This window comes from Fringilla coelebs (genome assembly GCF_963513975.1).
Source record: "Fringilla coelebs genome assembly, chromosome: 6".
Lineage (NCBI taxonomy): Eukaryota > Metazoa > Chordata > Aves > Passeriformes > Fringillidae > Fringilla > Fringilla coelebs.
In genome coordinates, this window is record NC_140034.1 from 19814137 (window position 1) to 19833723 (window position 19587).

Genomic DNA, 19587 nt, shown 5'->3' on the forward strand with positions numbered 1-19587 from the left:
TGGCTCTGTCAATATACCATCCACATCATCCACTTCATGATCCAGCAGTGGGATGCTTAATGCTATGTAGGAGCCATTATTCTGTCTTGATAAATCCCCCACTTCTCTGCAGGTCCATAATGATCCTATTCTAATTATCTTGACTAATATCTAATTATTCTTGACTACTTAATGAGGCTGCTGCCTTTCAGACTGCTGTCTCTTTTGTTCTAACTTCAAAAGACATGTATCAATGAAAAAGTTAGCAGCAGAGAGCCCAAGAATAGTTATTTTATATCTGTAGTTGAATAAAACTGAATATTTGCATTCTGTCATGGCCCTTGCATCTGAGTCATCTGAGCCAGGCAATTTACTCACTCAAAATTTCACATCCTTGCAACTTTTCCCACCATAGTAACCACTAAAAATAAGAGAAAAGAAGAAAGGAAGAAATTAAGGGAATAAAAGTTTTGGACAATCTTGTGTTTTGAGGAAGACACACAAAAATAAAAGAACTTCTGAAGTCACTGAGATTGTCAAGGTATTTCATAGTTTCCATCTCGCCCGTGTTACAGTGGATAATGTTATAGTGGATAGTGGTTATAGTAAATAACCATCATTTGTAAATTCCAAAGATTCACACATGCATTTTGATAGCTGAAAAATGAAGAGTTTCTTGCATATATGATTTTTGAACCAGATCCTGGCATCCCTCTGAAGAATTTTCTAGCAACAGCAGTTCTTGTTTTATTTAAAGTACCCTAACAACAACTAGCTTCTAAACCAAAGTCTGTTTACAAGGCTACAAGTACTCAGGGATGATAAAAAGAAAATCAGATTAAGATGAGATATCCTCAGTAGCTATAATGTCCTTTATCCTTTGTATAGAGGGACAATGTTGTCTTTGCAAATTTTTATGTGCTTATGTGGAAACTTTCACTTTGCCAAAAAGTATTCTGTGACTTTAGGCTTTGTGTCAAGTCTCAAAATAGGAATCTGTATTAAAATTACTCTATGGAAATAATTATTAAAATTTTATGGAAACAAGATATTTCTTATAGGAAAGTGTAATAAAACTGTGCTATGATCTACTTCTGTTCATTGTTCCCAGGTAAGGGTTGGGTAGTATAACAGAAAACGTGAGCATACGTCCGGGCTTTGTGCAGTGGAAAGTGTATCAAGGACTGATGAATCATATTTTTAACAGGAACAGTATTTAAAATGTTTTCTTAATATTAAATTAAGTACTTATGAATAATAGAACATTATGTTTATATTATAAATCTTGGAGCAATATATTCCAGTTAGCAGGGAAATTCACTTTGGTGAATGTTGCGTACAGAGGTTCCTATTGAATTCACATGGTACAGAATTAGACCTCCATTATTTTATTATACAGTGGTATATAATATTATTTATTTAATATAAATGTTCAGTATTTAGTATTATTTTTTCATCCATGGGATGGAAAGCTGATGACAATGGGCTTTTAAGTATTACCTTAGAGCTAGAAAGGCAAAATAAAGACACATGCAAATGAAATGCTGAAGGTATTTAAATTAGGAAAAAAAAAAGTAGATATGAATAAACACATAGGCAAATATTCATCTTTTTATTTGAATATTTGAATACTTTTCTTAGTTAAAATCAATTTGTATCTAGGAACTGAGAAATTTCAAACTGTGTATTTATTCACACATAGCATTTTCTTATCATCTTATTAATTTATTAATTTGTTACTCCATTCATCCCCCCATAACATCTCTTCCTAAAATCACCTGAGAAAATTAACAAGGGTATTTCACAGGTCTCTTGGGTCTGGCTGGGACAGAGTTAATTTTATGCATAGCAGCCTATGTGGACATGTGTTTTGGATTTGTTTCTGAAATAATGTCCACACCAGCATTTTGATTATTGCTGAGCAGCTCTCACACAGCATCAAGGCTTTATCTTTTTCCTACTCTGCTCCACCCAGTCAACAGAGTAGCAGTGAGCAAGAACTTGTCAGGGGCACAGCCTTGACAGCTGATGTGAATTGGTCAGAGAGATATTCCCTGGCATGCAACATTATGCTCAGCACTAAAAATCAAGCAAGGGGGTTTTAGGGAATTGAGACTTTGCTTGGAAACTGGCTGGGCATTGGCCTTCTTGACATCAGTAACAGCATTTGCATCATTTGGCTTATATGCTTGGATGTTTTTTCCCTATTTCCTCTGCTTATCAAGCTGCCTTTAGCTCAACCCAGGAATTTTTCTCACATTTGTTCTTCCTATTCTCTCTCCCATGCTGTTGTGTGTAGCACAGAGTTAAGTGAGCAGCTGTGCAGTGCTTAGAGCCACCTGAGGCTCTAAGCAACTGTACAGTGAGTATTTCCGAATACTCTTATAATTCTTAGAATATTTTTATCAATTTGCAAAATCAGCATTAAATCCTCATTCAGAGTTATTATCTATTGAGTCCGTTATGAAACTCCAACTGACTTCTGATCAAACAGTTCCTGAGGAAGTGGACATGAAGAAAATATTTCTTTCTCTTTCTCACTAAAGGAACAGCTAGAACAAAGCATGTAGAAGTTAGGTGTCTTCCCTTGGCTATTGTCCTTGAGAAAACAGATGCCTGTAGGCCCAGAAGACAGTTTGCCTTTTCTCAAAACTAATTTTAGTCCTGAAGACTTGGAGCGGTCTTAAAAGCTAAGTTAAATTGATATCTAGTTCTTCAGTGGCTAATACTGTCAGGGAGGATTGTAGCTGAAAAGTTGCATGTAATAAAGTATCAGAGCAAAATACAAAAAGTGAGCCTCTCTTTCAATTGTTATTGAATGCAGTGGTAGTTCCACGTTGGCATTGGCAATGTTAGGTTTGAGATAAGAGTGAGGCAGGAAAAGTCAGGCATATAGCCATATGTGTCATGGGTATTATGCACTTCTCCCAGCTCTCTTATTTCAACTGCAATTGAAAAGTGAAGCTGGGCAAACAAATGAAAAGAAGACCCAGCAGACCAAAAAAGAAGTAGAAGTTGTTGGTAGATGTTTTGGCTAATCTAAACACTTGAGAAAAAGCAAAGTTATTGAGAACTAAATGACTGATGAAAGCGGATGATGAAAATCACATTATTTATTTTTGTGAATATCTGTGCCCTTGCTATTCACTGGGCATTTTGTGAAACAATCCAAAAAATGTTCCCAAACTGGGTAAATACTTGCAAAGGATTTGAAACCATAAAAAGCACTTTGTGTTTGTCTTTCTCTGATTATCAATACTAATTTTAAAAGTCCCATCAAATCTCTCTCTCGAGGTTTTGGTTTTTTTTAATATGTAATGTATATTTCATCCCATTAGAAATGTATCTCTGCTCAGTTTGTCAAAATGGACATTTCAAACTGGCTGGCAAAATAAAGATGTCCTCATAAGTATGGGAAACTCTCTGAGAATTACATTTGTCAGAGAACTGCTGTAATAGGAACTCAAGCATAATTGAGACATTTAAGCCGCCCCAGTGCAAGAAATCCTCTCTGTACATCTGTGCTTCCTGGAACTTAAAACACCAGGGACTTCACTATAATTTTCCTAATACCACGTTCCAGTCATAATGATGTCTAAGAATTATCCTGTTAATCTTTCCAATGTCAATTTCACAGACAGTGGTCATCAGAACTCTATTACATTTCTCCAGGTGAATTCACTTTGCAGGAAGATCCTACATCAAACAGACATTAGTGTGAGCAGGAACTGCACTCAGTTATGAAGCTCTTCTGGGGCAAGTAGCACAGTATGTCCCCTCCAGCCATGCTCCTCTGTCACACAGACGTGTGAGTGAAGTGCAGGATGAGAGTGAAGGTCTGTGCTGCTCCTCAGGCAAAGCTCTGCTGGAACAAGGTAGGACATAAGGCAAGAGCTATTAGACAACGCTGAGATCAGTGCCCACAAAATGAACTCTGGTTCTGAAACTAGACCTAGTGAATCCAGGAGGATGTACTAAAGAGGTAGGACTACCTCCTAGATGCCCAAGACTTCATCTGTTTTTAGCAATTGCACAACCCTGAAAAGGAGAGAATAAGTTCCCTGTTGCCAGTAGCTACTAACCTGCTTGCTGGTTTTATGAAAACTACGCTACAGACAACAAAACTATACAGAATATTCCTGGTTTCACAGAAATAAAAATTTCAACTGCTTGCCCTCTGACAGGTATCATATAGAGAGTACAAACCTTTCTATACTTGAAGTGGAAGCAGTGATTTGAGAACTCAAAAATTTTGATGAAAGAATGTTTTCTACTTGTCCTTTTACAGTCTTCAAAATTGTGGATCTTTCACACTCTTCCCTCTGCCAAGAGAAATACAAATGATTCTATTAATAATAAAAATTCCTGGAGATTTTATTTTATCATCTGTCATTCCTTCAAGCTCTTCTTCCTTGTTTTATTTGGAAGATGTACTAATGGTTCAAAGCACAAACCAGGATTTTACTTGTTTTGAAATTGTTTTCTAGCTTTACACAAGTATTAGTGCTCTATGCATGCAGCAGAAGAACTGGAGCAGTCTTTAACACTTAAAAATATGCAATTAAAAAACATATGAAGTTTATTAATAGAAAATGCTGTTGAAAAATATATTGTCCTCTATAGTTTGAAAGGTCCTTTGTTATTTAAGCTATGACATTTCAGGTAATTTCTCACTTCCTCATAGCAAAATTGGCACAAATAATTTTGTTTTACATAAAGCTTATAGAAGGGAGAGAAATGGTTTTTATTTGATTAAAACCATCACTAATTGTCACAATGTAATATTCCACGTGTGTTTTTGTGAGGAGATGCAAAACAAAACGGAGCTTCCATTTAAAATTAAGTTTTTAGCTAAATTACAAAATAAGGTGGACAGTCAGTAGTTAGTAATCAGATAACAATTTTTGATTTTGCATAAATCCTATAATTAAAAAAAATCTAGGAAGGCAAAAAATGCTAAAGTAGAGATAATAAAATCACTGAAGAAAGTTTTGTTTTCTGTATGTTTCAGTAACTAAGTGACTGAACTTTTGTGCTTGTTATCTCAATCCTGAAAGGGAATGAAACATTTAAGAAAAACATTGATTCATACTGACAGCAATAATCAAAGGACTGATGTGAAAAGTGTCATGACTGTACACCTGAAGGATTCACTTGTAAAATAGAAACAGTGGATACAAAAAGAATCTCCAGGATGTATGTGGACAACAATTTTTAAAGAGGTGAGAAATTGGCCTGGAGGGTTTGTGAGGGAGATGGAAATAGCTAATACAGATAATTGCTAAAAGGGTTGAAGATAATTGTTGCAGGCAATTCACCCTCTGGAACTGAACCAGCATCCTGACAAAAGCCATAATTATGAGAAAAAAATAGATATGAAAAATCTACAAATCCTGCACACAGCAGCCAATATGGAGGAAGGTGGTGTCTAACTGCTAGAGTCCAAGACAAATGAGATTAGTACATGATACAAACACACCATCCTTGTGAGCTGTCGTGCCTGAGAACATTCAGTGATCTGGGTCTGTAGACCTAAAGGTGCAAATCACTCACGTGCTTAACAGAATCACATATCCCATCCTTGGGGACTTATTGATAACACATTATTATTTTCTTCATCATATTAAAATTACTGAGAACTTCTTTATGTGAATTTTTTTTAGAGCAAAAATGTTCCTTTCCATTTACTTGGTCAGATTCCAATTTGTTTCATAAAAATTTTCATTTCGATATCACTACATACAATGTTTCCATTAATTTTGCTCTGATTTTTGGCATAGTGCTGAATCCCACTTGTTCCTGCTATTTTCTACCCACAAGGAATATTCTGGTGAAGGGGTCAGATCACATTCATCACAATGGGTTTGCTTCATCAGAAAAAATTGTTTGGCTATTAAGTGTTCTATGTATACGCATAACTGGTTGTCAATAAAGTCCATTTTAAAGCTCTCAGATCTTTTTTTATTAGTCTGCCCTTTTAAAATAGTACAAATAATTAGCTGTGTATATATGGAACACTCAACACAAATATACTAATTTATTTGCTGTCTTTTATTTCAGTGACATCTCATGACAAAGCTCTCTTTGTTATACAGGGAGGCTTTTGAGAAATAGGAAATAGTAGAAAAAATTAGTTGACTGACATGAACCTGGCAATGAACAAGCATCAGCTACATAGTACCAGCATAAGCACTCAACCTGACAGTATCAGTTTGCTGTCAGTCACATAAATAAACTGAAATGTTACTGCACTTGCATTTGCACAGAGGCTTTTTTATTAATGCTAGTACCAGTCCTCTGCTTTGGATCTGAAAGACAGAGTGGTGCAGGCAGACCTGACTACTTCATCTCACATGAGCAAGCTGGCATCAACCTGAGCCCCAGCTGCCGTGGGAAAGAGGATGGATGGGCAGTTCATGAGGTTGTATACTGCATTTTTTTCATTAAACTAATGAATGAATGCCTGGACCCAGGCCATTCCTTGGGTATTACTTAGATTTTTTTTCCCCAATGCTACACTGTTTTTTGTAAGATTTGGCTTTTCCTTGTCATAGTCATTCAGAATACCTTTCCTTTTCCCTGCTGGAGGAATTAATGTGTCAATAGTTTAGCTTTCTCTCCATTCAAATTGTGATGCTGGAGCACAAACAGTGAGCTGTTATGTGTATCCTAATCAAGGTGCTCTGATAATCTTAAGAAAAAAATTTTGAAGCTTCACATCAAGTGAAAATATGCAAATACTGAAATATGAATTGATTTTGTTATTGATGTGTGTTTGCAAAGTTTTTTCTGTAAAGTTCTTTTAAAGGCAAATAAGATAGCTATGCTTAATACCAAAATAAACCTTAGTTCTTGTATTGGATGCAGAGACAACACAGCTGTCTTCCCAGTCCCTTCACAGCCTTTCCAGCTGTGCATCATGTTTGTTATAACCTGTCTACCCAGGGTGAAAATACCCAGATCTACACTGTAAAATATTTATTTATTTTCCACTGAGAAATGTTTAATTTTTACCTCACTGCTTGTCATGAGGAAGGAAAAAGATGAAGTAATTCATTTCTCTGAAGACTTAAAACAGGTTTGTCTAACAAGCTATATATTTTACTGAATGTGCAACTTAAACATACTTCAGACCACTAGTTACAAGAGATGAATGAAGTGATGAGATGCATTACTCTGCCAAAACACAGCTTTATTTTTATTCAATCAGAATCTCCACAATCTTAGCCTGGTAATGGATGTATCATCCCAGAAATGTCCTCCTGATACTCTTAAATGTATGCAGCTAATATTACATGAAGTTTAGATACATGAACTAGGATAGTACTGTGAAAAAGGTAAATTATTAGCCTCTGTCAATCTAGTTAGCTATTGTTATTTGCATTTTGCTCTTGGATACATTTCTTCAAAATTTATCAGCAATCTGCAAAAAAAAGAAGGGAGAGATTGATTTTTTTTTTAAGGGTCTTGATAAAAATAAGAAGAGATTATGTAGAAAATATGGATTAATTCTGATTCCATGTCAAAATGCACAGACACCTATTTTTATGAAGCAAATTCAAGGTCAAAATGTAAGAAAGAGTAAAAGCTAAGTACACAAGACAGAACTTCCCATCCTTGCAGGCAACTGAAAAATTGTGATATGAGATAAAGGCTTTTTATAACTGAAAACCATTCAAGACCAAAAAGTATTTTGAAGATGACAGATTACATGCAAAATACACATGCAAAACCTGGTGTATTTCCTTGTTTTCTTCAACCCTCCACCACAGTTAGATCTTTTGAGGAGTTGTGATACCTTCCCTTGCAGACCAAACTGAAAAATTAGAGATGCTTCCCAGAAGAAACCAGGAGGTAAAAAGATGACACTGAACATGTAAGGCAATGCTGGAGTTTTTGTTTCTGAAAGGCAAAGTTAATAGCTGGAAATATGATGTTGAAAAATACATGTTCCAGCCTAATAGAGAAATGCAAAAAGATCCAAAAGGTGCAAGCTCTAAACAGACAAATGCAGATAAGACATTATTGTCATATGTAGGAAGAAAATTGAGTCACCAATACAATTTGAAAGGATTGTAGGGAGTTTTCTTTTACTGAATACTTTCTAATACAAATGTTTGATATTTCTTCTAGAAGGAAATAGCTGTTGCTCAACTCCAGCTATTAGACTTGCAGCAAGTAGCCCATTAGTAGCCCTGCTTGAATTTCAAGCAAACCAGGCTATGAGTCTAGTCATGTCCTTTGATGCTTCTAATACTGTCAAAATACTGAATTTCTTCCTTGGCTTTGCAATGTCTCCAATTTCTAAGTTTTTTGTTAAGATTTATATCAGTGATATGGATAAATTCTTGGGTTTTTTTTTTTAATGAGGTGAAATTATCTCAGAGTATTTAATTTCTTCTTTTATGACTGATTTTGTGCTATTTTTAGCAAGAAATTAATAATAATTTTCAACAGGAAGACTGTCTCAATTATCTTTGTATTCAAGATGGACAGATCAATATTCAGAATATTGTGAACATTTCTTATGTTTCTGATACAATATGTTAATGTTGTCTGATAAAATTATTTTTAATACAATTTCACAAACATTACATTCTTATATCAATTAATTACTCTCCACAAGATTCAGTTACACAACTTCATTCCCACAAAAAACTGCTATACTTTTTATGAATAATATTAATTATTATTTGAGTGACTCCTCACTGCTAAGTTAAAATAACCCCAACTTGTACAGATCACTTTTTTGTTGTTGTTATAACAAGTTGAAAGATACTTGAAATACATCTCATGGGAAAGATGTGGACCTGTATTGCTAATTCTCACTTTTAAAATGCATCATTTGAGTGGATAGCTGGTGCCAGATAAGAACAAATGAAAATATTTGGTTCTAATAATGTCTAGTGTCTAAAGGCGAGGACCCTTTTATAAGCTTCAGGCTGTAATATGAAGTCATCTGAGCAGAAACAAAGGACTTTTTTTTTTTACTTTGAACAGGTTGACTATACAGCTCAAACATCATCAGTCCAGCTACAGCAGCAGAAAAACTTAAAGCAGAACAGGTCACTTGTTATACAATGGTAAAAGAGATTTTAGGTATTCTCTGATAGTGTAATTCACATCTAAAGGTGACATTTGGGGCAGAAGAAAATATATGAATACATCAATGCAAGTAAAATCTGTTCAGTTAACAAGGAATTAATCTGGTTCTAATTAAACATCAAAATTCATTGCTTTTTACATTACTGAAAAAATGTAGTATATAGAAATTTAAGTGAACCTAAAGTTTTCATGAATGCATAAAGAAAAAAAATATTTTCCATTATTATGTTATTACAATTAGATGAAATGAGATTGTGCCCAGAAGCATTTGTTAACTTGGCAATCCTTTTAAGACATTTAATGAAATGAAAGAATATCTAAAATACCTGCCTAAGGAACAGCGATATTAAGCTGTAACAATAAATATCAAGAAAACTTTGTTGTTTTTTTTTTCCTTTTGAATACATAAAATTGAAAAAGTATTAGCAGATGGCATCATTTGTGCAACCACATACATTCCATTTACCTGAAGATGTAGATGTTTAGATGGTGAAAATTATTTTATTGTAGGTTTTGGAGTCATCTGTTTCTTTTATGAGAACAATATGTCATAAAAGTGTCTGCATCTAGCTGCCATCTGACTTGATGTAACTTCTCAGAAAGGAGCTGTTACCTATCAGATCTCCTTTCAACAATAGGAACAAAATAAAGACATACACAATGTCTAAAATTTTTCCAGTGACTTTATTGACTCCTTGTTCACACCTTGACTTGCTTTGTGAGAGCTACTCTACCTTCTGGGATTCAGTGACAGAAGTAAGGTGTGGGTTTGTTTGGGGTTTTTTGCTTGTTTGTTTGTTTTGTTTTGTTTTGTTTTCTCTCCTGCGGATTAGCAGCTCACTGAGGTGGATTGACAAGATACAGAAGTTTTGTCACTTGTCTGCCTGGAGTTGGTGTATACCACATAATTAACCAACACCCTGTCTGGGCTGTCTCTTTATATCATTGTATCTTTGTATCTGCAGGAGATATTTATTTTAGTGTGTTAAAAAACAACAAACTATTTTTTTTAACAATACTTGTGTCAGAGAAAAAAATCAGTGTATAAAATTATTTTTAAAATTGTGTAATGTGTTGGGTCTTTTCCTTACATTTTCAAGAACTTTCATTTTTATTTAAGACAATTTAAAAATTTTCAAATATGTTTCTCAATTGAAATGATATGTGTTGGAATAAAAGGAAGTAGTCCATAAAGATAAATTTACAATGATAGTGGTGAAACAATGAAGCAGTTAATGTGTTAAAAGTGTCCTGTGATACGGGCTGTGAAAGATCAGGATTGTATCAAAGTCCATTCTCTGAACTTGTTCAGTCTCTGACCCTTGTGCATTTCTGTTTCTTAGCTGTGATTTATTAGCATGCTTTTATCTTACATCTTTGATCGACTATGTCAAGTCTTATTCCTCATTTTCATTTGGCTTTATTACATTTTTGTTATTTATTTAATCGAAGTATTGGAGTCCTTCAGTCCACAAGTTCTTAAAACATGAAGTGGAAAATAATGTATGGAAGGGGAGTTGGATAATTCAGCTCATAAGGAATGATCCAATATAAGATCTTTATTCTAGGCAAAGTCAGATCAGTTGATCACCTACTCAAAACTCTTCTGCAGAAAGCTGGTATTGGAAAAATCAGCAAGAGAAACCAGGTTTCTGGAAAATACCCTAGAGATGTGTCTCCATCGGGATAAATATACAAAGGATAAATAGGTTTTGCCAATTTTTATCTCTGCAGGTTACCCAGTTACAAAAAACTGCCAGTACATTCTTGAAAACGTACTGAAAGTCTCCTGAAAAACATACTGAAGCCATTATACACATGTATGCACCCAAGCCTGCCCTGTTCTCTCTGCAGTCTTGAATAGATGGGGTTTCTAAAAGATTGTTATTGCAGTTAAAAGGATTATAAATTTCATAAATTCTGATTATAATCTTACATTTCTTTTTATTGATTCTTTTGAGGAGGTTAATATAATAACTTAGATGAGGATGTATCTCCATTTGTTGGGAAAATTTGTTCAGAGCTATGAAAATGACGTTGTGGAATAGCTTGACTGGTCCTTTGCCAGCATACTTCCCATCAGGATGATGGGAAAGAATAAGAGAGATCTCAGAGTTGTTTGCAATGACAAAATAGCAGAAAACCATGCTGCATAGTTTTGCCCTTTAAAAGATTGAAAATATAGAGTGAACAATTTTTCTAATGCTACCATAATTATGCATTTTAGAGCTAATGTTTCAGGATTTTGGTTTCAAGAGGATCTCAGCATGCAAGGACTTTTGAATATGTAGTCTGCTTCCTTGCAGGTTATGTAATATGGCACATGAGAGGATATTTTGTCAGAGTACAAAAAAGTTCTGGAACCAAATATCTCCAGCAGAGAGTGTGCTCTTCTGAAACCTGGCTTTTGTTCCCTATTTTGCCATTTGTGCTCCATCTGACCTTTGGCAAGTCCCATAATGCAGAACCACAAATTACATTGCTGTTTAAATCCAAAACTAATATTCTCAATATTCTCAGGACTCATTGTAATGTTAAAATTCACAAAGATATCTCAATTTCTGCCTCTGAATAGGCCTAGAAGTAGGGCAGTTCTTACCCAGTTTGGCAGCCACAGCCTAAACTTTCCCCTTCTTCAAAGGCAATGGAAATGATGAACTCAGTTGCAACATGATGTAACACCAGAGTGTAAGATACTCTGTGGAATACAAAGACTATAGGCCTAATTCATGCTTTTCTCCTTGATTATCTGGCTTATTAAAACAAAGAACGCATTATAATTAAAAATTCCTGAATATCACAAATAGAGTGATTTAAAACATTTCTTTCTCCAGCATATTTTTTCTGTTTTCTCTATTAACAAGGGCATTTAAAAGTATAATAGTTATAAATAGTATAGTATAACTATAGAAGATGAAAAAAAAAGTTATTTATCCTAGAGTGCCCAGCACTCTTGGTTTCATGAGGTAAAAGCTACACCAGGCTTCTCACTCAGCCCTGCTCTGTCACTGCTGCCCAGTGGGAATCTTGTACCTTTCCCAGGTGACTCCTGGTTAGAGACACATCTAGAATTTAAATGCATTATTCAATTCTTCAAAACAACCCTAATGTGGACCAACTTTGAGGGCAAATTAAAGTTTTCAAGATCATGAGTGTAAGCTTTCACAAAGCTATTCAAACCCACATCCGTCCTGCAACTCTTGTCCCAGAGTATTTGCTTCTAACACTTACTTTTGAATGCTTTTCTGTTTCATTAAATGTTCCATGAATAAAGGTAAGTCAATATAGGCAATAAAGAAATTAATGTGTCTGAGAAAGGCTTAGGAAGAGATGTGATATTTACATGCAAAAGGTATTGTATAAATCCTAGCTGCAACGTGGCACTCTTCTTGTTTCTGACTTTGGTGCTTCAGAAGTGTTTAGAGTTGGGCATCTTTACGGATTCCATTCCATGTCCCATTCTAAGGAGCTACTAAGCTCCTTAATAAATGCACATTCACACTATTTAGGACTTGGAAGTCCAATATTCTTGCCTTCAAATTTCTTACAGCCTATAATTTTTCCTATTATAAAAAACAAAATAAACCAAAAGTGTTGGACGTTTGCCCAAGGATGTTTGGCATGGTTCTCATGAATGAAAAAGGGGTTGTTAACCAGCAGTAGTGATATCTCTTTTTACATAAACATAACTACAATTAATGTTTTCACCTGAGAATGGGATTTATTCTCCTTGAAACTTGAGCAGGGTGGCTCTAAACCTGTGTTTCTCATGTTGTACATACTTACAGGATTTTTCAGTGGAGCCTCTCCAGAATTAATAGTTTGAATGGGCATTTTTAGATTTACTAAACTCTGATATCTACTAAATTCTACTTATTATTACAAATTTTTTACAACCCTTGTCTTTTTGCTACAGTAGCAAGTTGAAATGTAAAGCCATTCTTTTGCTTGAAATTCCCAACTCTCCTCCCAAATATATTACAACCCCTTTCCATTAAATCCCTTTTCTATTAGTAGATGGGTTTTTTTAATATATATGTAACAAAAGCAATTCTACCCTTTGCCTCTATCACCTTTTTTTTTTTCCAATGTTCTCCTGTCAGAATTTTCTATGTATAGCACTTTTTATACATAAATCAAATATTGTGCCTATACATAGGAAAAAGTCAGAATATGAAGAAACATGTGAAAGAATTTAATAGCTTTTGCTTGGAGAAATGCTTCCATAGCTCAGGCAATATTTATTTACAAGGTCAGAGCAGCTCAGTGATTTAATTCTGGGAGGATTGCATTCTGTGTCTGCTACAGAAAATCTTTAGTTTTATTCTACCTCCTTTTCCTCGCTGTAAACCAGCTGCTCTGCTCTTACCTTGAATGGAGGCAGCAAATCTTTAGAAATCTGACTGAAAATTAGTTTGGTCACAGCTGTCAGACCTGTAAAAAGACAAATAGGGATAATAGGGATGCATATTAAAAATCCAGTGGTGCAAGTGCAAGTTTATTTAGTCCTTGGAGTGAATGAAATAACATAGATGATATTACATACCAGGTTGCATTTGCATTCCAGGCTTAAGTGAGCTCTAACCATTTCATATCCTTATGAAACTTTGTATGTTAGTATTTATAATGTTTATAATTATTTGATTCCTCAAAACATCCTTAAAAACGTTCTTTGCTGTCAGGGAATCTTACATTACAAATTTTGGTAGACAATCTCTAGGTATTCTATCTTTTGCGGGTAATTCACTTACTGGCATACTTATATCCATGAGACAGGCTAAAATACCAAGGCTTAATACTGTATTTACATGGACAGTGGGGTGGAAATGACCAAAGAATGGGGTTCATAAACAAGCCATTGATTTCCCCACTCTCTAAAATAACTATGGCCCCATCTAAATACAATGAAAATCCTAAAGACTTATGTTCTTTCTAAAAAATGACAATTTTTCCTAAGACCCATACATACTTCAAAAATCTTTGTTTAATTTCAAAAAGCTTTATCCTTAACCTAAATAAATGCAATCTACTTTATAAGGAATTTAAAAACAGCAAGAAGATTAAAAATAACAGAATTACCTCCACATCTATAATTTCTATGATAATATTATAGATATGTATTACAGTAAATCACTCAGAGATACCGGCATGCAAGTCCCTTGACACACACACATCATTCCAATAACTGCTAACAAACATTGCTTCCTCTTTGCAGAGATGAAAGAAAAAATGCTCTTCTGGTTCTGAAAGATTTTAGTCCAAAATAAACACTGAGATATTTCATGCAAAAACAGGTTTGGGCTTCACTGAATAGCCAACCAGAACAGTTATAAACACAGCAGGCAAGCAAACAGTTTGATAGCACTAGTTAGTTCAGAGGCACTGTGCAATTTAGAAATAAAAGTGTGATTACTCAGTGCTTTATACAATTCTTTATAAATTTGCAATAAACAATTACAGAGTGATTCACCCACATTTTAAATACCTCTCTACTAAACACATTATAAGGTTCTATATAATTTAATTTTTCTGAATGGATCATTTGTAATTTGAATACAGCACATTGAGTTTTTGTCCTTTATAAAAGTAATGCAATCAAACCTAATCACCATATACACGGGGTGGTATCAATAATAATTTTAGGTCTGGGGTTTTTTTGCAATTATTGCATTCAAGCTGAGATCAAAAGGTTAACTCTCAACACGTTCCACAGCTATGCACAATTTCAGTCTATTGACTGAGCTATAGATCAAGGTAGCAGCAGTTTCTCTCTGGCTAAAAAGAAAAGAGTCTTACTTATTTCCTCATTCTTGATTAATCCCGAGTGAAATTAATGTTTAATAGCTACATTGTTCCAGTACATGTCCGTTTTGACCTTCTTGTTAAAATAAACATGTAATTCAATGGTATTATCAATATCATTTACTTGAAGAATCTTCTAGCATTTGGGAAGCAGGAGTGTGCTTCTATTTGCTGATAATTGTTTCTTGACCTTTACAAAAGCAGTGTTTTGTGCCTATATAAGTACAGATTTATTCAAGAAGCATTTACAAATTGCCATGGTTAAACAGGGAGGGAAAAAAGCTATCTCTAAATATGGAATAATAAAAAAAAATAATGTTTGCATAGTGCCGCGAATTTAAATATTTATGAATTCTCAAATCATAAACAGGTGAAAAAATTCTTTAGCTCCTCCAGATTTTAAACAAAAGTAAAGAGGTGACCTACAGCATCTGCTCTTATTTTGCTGCATGGCAGGAACATTAGGAACTGGAATTGCTTTTCAGCAGCTGGATCACTTCCTCAACGGTTTGATAAAAACAGGCGGAATCTCTCACAGGCATAAGCACTGTGATGCTAAGCTGTGTCATTTTTCCAGTCAGCCAGGAATGACTAAAGTATGTGTAACGAGTCTGGAACCTATATAGAGACATAAGAAACACCCTGATTTTCAAAGAACACAGAGATGGAACTCAAAGTGCCTGAGAAGACAGCAGTGAGACAGTCAGTATTGTACCATTTAATACAAGAATAACTTTGTTCTTAATCACAGATCAGACCAGTCTTCCAGAAAGCGCGGTGTGCAGACAAGAATGCATCAAAACTCGTAATCTAAAACAGGCTCCATCCATTTTGGAAATATTCCAGCTAAGAAGGAACTTGTCTCCCTGTTTGTCCAGTTAGCCAAGCATTATTGGCATCTGGAAATAAAGCTGGATAAAGCACATTGATGGATCTATTTTTTCATGAAGCACTGGACTAAGCTTACCAGCACACCTCACATCTCTCCCTAAATTGCCTTTGCTCTCTGAGCTCAGGAGCAGTCGCTTTGGGTGGAAAAATGACAAATGGGCACCACAGAGCCCCCAGTCCCATGGTGAGAAGAGAATAATGAAGCTCTGCACCGATTTTAACACTAGCAGGAAATTACACCAGATAAACCACTCCTCTTCCCCCACCCCTTAGGGTAAAGCAGGGACAAAACAAAAAGGAGAGAGTGAGAGTTAACAATTTACTAAAAGCTCAAAGCAGTGGCATATGTGCAATAAAAACAGCAATATTAATAACAAAAGTATAGGAAGAAGAGAAGGTGTTTAATCCATAAAAAGATATTCACCACTGGGAACAAAATCAGGATGGCAGATGCTCCCTGTCGGACATGTCTGAGTGGTTTCCCCAAAGGAAATCCGGCGACTGTTCCTGCCCACTGTGCCCCATTTGCCAAGCAGAGGCAATGTGGTGGGGAGCTTCCCAAAGCCCTGCCCAGCTCAAAAGCAATGAAAAATGAGGACAGACAAATGCTTGGTCACATGAGCAGGGCTTGTGCAGCTGCTCCACTGAGCTCAGTTTAACTCAGTTGCTTGCACTGCCACTTCTAACACTCCTCGGAGATGTCCCTTCAGCATCACACCTGGGAGTGGCACTGCTGCCACTCCTCGGCACCATGTCCTGCAAAAACCTCCTGGAGGAAAGGGGGGTGGGACAGGGCAGAACAGAAGATGGGCTCTGCAGCTGACAATCATCACTGGAGTGAGCAAGACCAGACAGCACACCTCTGGTTGGGTACCACAGCTTTTCTTGCCAAAACCATGTGCCAGCAATGGTGTGGGTGGTATAGAATAACAGCTGGGTCACATGGCAGCAAGCTCTGCCCTCCTCTCCATAACCCAGAGAATCACATTTTCAAGGCATCAGAAACTCAGGTAAATTTTATGTGTGCTAGTTTTGCAGTTCCCTCTGACTTACAGGCACTAAGCAATAACAAAACACAAATACACAAATACTTGCAGAAAACATCTAGGACAAGTGTTACTTCTGGATTCCACCCATGTCTGTTTCCAGGGGTGCAGTCATAAAAGTACATAACCACCAAAAGAGTTTTCCTTTTGTGAATAACACATGCTTTATAAACCTTTACTCCTGAAGCATTAGGCACACTTTTAGGAGGTAATTGTGATCATTCCCATATTACAGCTGGAAAATGATGCATAGCTCCTGTGATTGACTTTGCCAAGGTCAGGAAATGATTTAGTGGTGCAGCTCAAAATAGCTTATTCTAAGTCCTCTGTTGTAACCACTAGTCTCCACTTTCTCCATAAGGAAATTGCCTCTGGGAGAAAAGAAGATTTGAGGATGTGGGAAGAGAACACATACACATTTGGTAGTCAATACTGATGAAATCAGGTAATACTGCTCTACACTGGTTAGAAAACCTGCCGTGCTTATCTAGACGTAATCATCATCTAACGATTATTTCTGGCAGTACCTTACAGTATGTTCTGTCACCTTTCCACTGACAAAGCTTTTATATCTTATTATTGCATTACTTAGAATGTCTGTTGCCAGCCCACCCAGCATGCTTCTTAAATAATTATAAGTTGTAATATGTTTCTGGCAGCAGAGACAAAGAACTCTACTCCTACCAACAGGAGATCAGCAATCTCCTTCATTAGCAATTGGAAAAATATTCTGTTATTATGAATTACAGTTTTTATTACTGTTATTATTATTTAACAGCAAGCTACATGCATCAGTATGTTTGAGATGGTAGGGCTTCCATTCTCATGGTAAGTCCTGCCCTAAGGGCATTTCAGTGACAGGTGAACATCACTGTTTCTTGTGTGTTCAGAAGTCTAGAAGTCCTTCAGAGGGCTTTCTCGACCCTTAACACCTACATGCTCTTTAAAGAATAGTCTGCCAGACCCAGAGAGTTTCTCTTTCTCACACAGACGCAGCTAAGTTCCTCTTTTCTAGGCTTTTATTTATTTATAGTGTGTGTGTGGGGTGGTTCCCTTCAAAATACTTTCTGAAAACAACTGAATTTTGTTTGGTTGTTGTTGGTTTTGCTTGTTTTGGGTTTCATTTGTTTGGTTTGGTTGGTTTTGCTGTTCTTTGTTTGCTGTATTTGCAAACTATTTGTTCTAGCAAAATTCTAGCAAAGATGTGAGTTTTCATTTTTCCTTGAAAATTTTGTCACCATCAGGAATGTGAAAGGGGAAGATATACCTTAGAAGGCTTTGTGAAGAAACATTGTGAAGAAAGTTTCTACTGTTACTACACGTAATTGTTATGGAAGGGATTTCCTTTAGTGACAGGAAGTTTTTTTGATCCCAGTTGGTTCTAGAGTCCAATCACCCCTGCAACTTCTAGACATAAGGAAAGGAATGACAGGGAGGTAGGAAAAGGTAGCCAGGGTGGGATTACACTGAGGTGAATTGGTGCTACATTTGAAATAAATGGTGGGAGAGTGCTCTTTCCTTTGAGAATGAAATCTTGCCTAAGTTGCTTCAGAAGGCTGAGACATTAGAGAACATCTGTACTTCTGGCTTCAGTACATCCTTAAGCATTTTTCCAGGTAATGAAACAAGATAGCAATTTTAAAATGTCTAGTTCCTGAGCCCAAAAAAACCTTTAAGCTACGATCTCTCCCTTTTTCTGTCCTGTGGAGTGTCTCATACCTGCAGGCAGATCATACTCGAGTGGCAGGGATGGTGACAGTCCTCAGCTGCGGTCCCAGCCTTTTTGCTAACCCTGAAGGAGGGTCCACTGAGCAGTTCAGTAAACATTTTAGGATGCCAGATATTGACATTGGTGGAAATAATCCAAATCCATGTCTCTTAGAAGCATTCATAAATCACATTTATTTGTCATTCCCAAGAGGTTGGTTAGCTAGGGCTGAAGTTTGCAGCAGACAAAGACAATAACCATTTCATTCACTCTAGCTAAGTCTGCTGACATGATGCTGATACAAAATGCCTTAAAGTACAGAAATGTTCTGCTGTTGCAATGTATGGGAGAAAAATACCTTTCTTAGTCAGGATAACAACTGGTAGTAGTCACCTATAGGGTCTGTACAAAGTTGTAATTCACTCTCAGGGCTGATCACAGCCATTTCTGAACTGAGAACTGTCATCAGACCAGTCCTAGGGAGAGAATTTAAACCTTGTGTGTGCAGTAAGTGGCCATCTATTATTTCGGTGTCATAGGTTTCCCACATCTCTGCTTCCACTGCCAGAATTCTTCCCACTTCTCAGAAAGACAGAAAAAGGCATATTTGTAGAGCATTATATGACACTGGATCCCATGAGTTGTCTTCATAATTAGGCTCCATTTTCACAAATTCCCTCACTGAACCCATGGGGTTTCAGAGCAATGAGGTCTATTAGAAATAAGAGGCATATTTACAGAACTGGATATAGACACAGCTGGGTCCTCGTCTGGGGAACTGGTTGGTCACAACACAGTTTGTCTGGAAAACTTATTGTACACCTGCCCCCCCATAGGAATAGCAATACAGGTTGTATCTACACTTAGAAACATGAAGTTTAGAACAGGAAAAATGTCAGTGTGGCTATTGGTTGTTTTCATCCATTCTACAGTAGGTGATAATAGAAATTTCCAACTGAATTTCCAGAAAATGCAAGATGCAGTTATGCAGAAGAAAACCCCATCTGGTTTATGACATACTGTATTGATTCACCATGTCAAAAAAAAAAAATTCAT